Here is a 3,592-nt window from a genome sequence, read left to right as displayed (position 1 = left end):
CAAATGATTCATTGGGAGTTCGAGAGTTCGACGGAAGTCCGAAGGTTCTTCGGGAATGCTGCCGGAACTAACCGAGAATGAGTAGGGAGCTTGCCGAAGGGTTTTTCGAAAGCTCGCCAAAAGGTTCGTCGGAAGTTCACGGAGCTCACCGAGAAAGATTGGAGCTTGCCAAAGAAGCTCATTAGAACTCGCCGAGATCAAATCGTGAAGTCTACGAGCTTGTCGGGAGTTCGCAGAATGGTTTCCGAGAGTTTGTCGGAAGACCGCCGGAAGTTCGCCGGAAGCTCGTCGAAAGAAGTCTTGACTTGCAGACTTTGTAATAGCTTAGAAAATGTCTTTAAATTCGTAGTTAGCATGTTACTTAGGGTTAGGATTAGGTGTTAATCCTATAACCCAAGTAGGGGCCAATTGGGCCCGAGTTTGGACTGGTTTGGGCCAAGTTTGGAGCCCAAACTAGTAAGCTGTAAGGGTCTGGCGGTGGCACCGCCCAGCACCCGAGAGCTGGGCGGTGGCACCACTTGACTGGGCGGTGGCACCGCCCAGCACCCGAGAAGTCGGGCGGTGGCACCGCCAGTGCAACGGTCGACAGGCGGTGGCACCGCCAGCCTCGGGAACTCAAGGGAATTCAAATTTTGGAGATCAAATTTGAATCCTCTTGGGGTCTATAAATACCCCCCAATTCTCAGCAGAGAACACAACCTTTTGAGAAGCTAGAAGTTGAGAAAACCTTTAGGAAAAGTCTTGTTTTCAATAGCTTGAGTGTTCACCTCCCTTCTTTTCATTGAAATCTTTGTAAAAGGGTGAACCACTTGTAAGAGGTTGTAAGAGGGGTGTAAGAAGGAGGTTGATCTTCGCCTAGTAAAGGAAGATCATTAGTGGATGCCGGTGGCCTCGACGGAAGAGGAATCGGAGGAGTGGATGTAGGTCACGATTGACCGAACCACTATAAACTACCGTCTTCTCTGGTTTGCATTTTATTCTTGCCATTTACATACTGCAAACTACTTTACTTAGTCACTATGCTTCCAAACGCTTCTAAGTTATTAAGCTTTTCAAGTTCGGTTTTTTATCGTACGAAAGATTTTTCTAAAACCGAAGTTTTAATCCGCTGCACTAATTCACCCCCCCTCTTAGTGCCGCTCCGATCCTAACAATTGGTATCAGAGCCCGGTATTTCTCATTTCAGATTTACACCCGAGAGAAATGGCTCTTCATGGCTTTCAAGAGGGCTTATCGGTTGTTCGTCCACCGTTGTTTAACGGGACAGACTACACTTATTGGAAAACTCGAATGATAGTTTTCTTACTTTCATTGGATTTGAATTTATGGCACATAGTTGAAAATGGATTTGAAATGTCTTCTCTTCCAATGAACCATTGGAATGATTTGGAGAAGAAGATGTTTTCTTTAAATGCAAAGGCTATGAATGCCTTATTTTGTGCTCTGGACAAAAATGAGTTCAATCGGATTTCAACGTGCGAAACGGCTTTTGATATTTGGCGAACACTTGAAATCACACACGAGGGAACTAGTAGAGTCAAACACTCGAAAGTTAACATTTTAATACATGATTTCGAGCTTTTTCGAATGAAACCAAGCGAGACTATAGGCGACATGTACACCCGTTTCACGGATGTCGTCAATAATCTAAGAGTTCTTGGGAAATCTTTTTCAAATTTTGATCTCGTAAGCAAGATCTTAAGATCCCTTCCAAAAAGGTGGGATTCTAAAATAACCGCAATACAAGAAACAAAAAGATTTAAATATTTTTCCACTTGAAGAACTAATTGGTTTGTTGATGACATATGAAATGGTGCACAATGCACATGATGAACAAAATCACCTTCCAAAGAACAGGAAGGATTTGGTACTCCGGACAAATAAATACCACTTGAGCGATGACTCAAGTGATGAGGACAATGATGAACTTGAACTTCGAACACTAACTCTTAATAAGTTCATTAAACAAAAATCTAAAATAAAAAATGAACTTGAACGGACGAAGAGGCCAAAGAAGAGGAAGGCAACCAAGGATGAATCAAGAACTTTCAAAGGTGAAGCGACGAGGGCTTTGACGAGCTTAAACGACAAGGTAAGTAACTCAACTCTCTTGAATTATTTTGAAATTAATTGATGTTTTCCATGATGCATTTTTTCTTTTCTTTTGAATAATTATTTTTCTTGAAAATTATATGTTTTATGTTAATAGAATAAAATGTTAAGATTTAAATAATCATATATATGTGCTTGAGAAGCAAGAATGTGTATTTTGATGATTTCCATATTAACTTTCAATGATGATGCATGGTTTTTATATGGAAGGCTTGATGATATTTTTTTTAAAACCTTGTCTTTGGTTTTCAAACATGATGTATGTTTTTGACATAAGAACAAAACTTGAGCATGCTAATATAAAGTCAATCACATAAATTAAAACTAAAGAAGTTTTAGTTATCTATAAGAATCATTCAAAATTATGTTCAATGAAACCATTGCATAATGTTGTAATGAAAATATTAAAATTTTGATACCATGATTTGATGATTTTATGTATGAGATTTTAAAGTTATTTGTGATGAATTTTTTTTTAAACGAATGATGATATATATATTTTTTTGGCACAAAAATGACAAAGGCATGCTTGTATGAAACAACTAAATAGAGAAAAGTATTTTTCTTGAAAATTCTTCTTCTCTATTGAATTGACTTTGATGAATCTATTTTATGATCTTTTTATGAATCTCTTCAAAATAATTTTGATTTGGTGATTTGAATTTGAATGAGCTTTATCTTGATTTTTCGAGATTTATAACTTGAGATTTACTCTATAAAAATCGAGATATTTTATCCTCAATATTTCTTTTTTTCCATCTACTATCCAAATGAATTATGATTGATATCATTGCTATATTTCTTCTTGTCGTGTACTGAAGAGAAAATTTTCCTAAATGAATCATGATTTTTCGAAACCATAATTCTTTTTATGATTCATAATGAATTGAGAAATTTTATATGCTTGAGATAATATCTTGTTCTCCTACAATATTGAATGAATTTTATCTATATCATGATCTCTTAAGATTTTCCTTTGATTATTTAAGAGGAGATTTTTCAAAAGAAAACATATCTTTTGGTATTATCTTTTCATGATAAGATTTTTATACAATTCCTTGTATTCATGAAATGTTTATCTAATCACCCAATTATTTTCTTCTTGATATTCCTTATGTGGTGATATGAAACTATGCATGAAATACTCTTGATATTATTTTGATGCATACAAATGAAAAGTTATGATCATGCATGGTAGGATGCAATTTGACAAATTAATACCATCATGAGTTGAAATATTTATGATTTGGAATGATATATGCAATACTTAAGCTTTTTATTTTGATGATGTATGTGATGTATTGCATATGATTTGAATCATAAGATTTTATATGCATGAATTGAGATTTTGTTCTCCTATGATTCTTTTCGCTATTAACTAACAAGAAACTTGTTCTTGTAAACCATGATACGCTACTTGATATCTTTATAATTTATAACTTGAGTTTTCCTTTTGAATCAAGATTGTTTCATATCATGT

This window comes from Musa acuminata, chromosome BXJ1-10 (assembly GCF_036884655.1).
Source record: "Musa acuminata AAA Group cultivar baxijiao chromosome BXJ1-10, Cavendish_Baxijiao_AAA, whole genome shotgun sequence".
Lineage (NCBI taxonomy): Eukaryota > Viridiplantae > Streptophyta > Magnoliopsida > Zingiberales > Musaceae > Musa > Musa acuminata.
The sequence above is the reverse complement of the archived record's forward strand: the minus strand, read 5'-3'. Positions refer to the sequence as shown.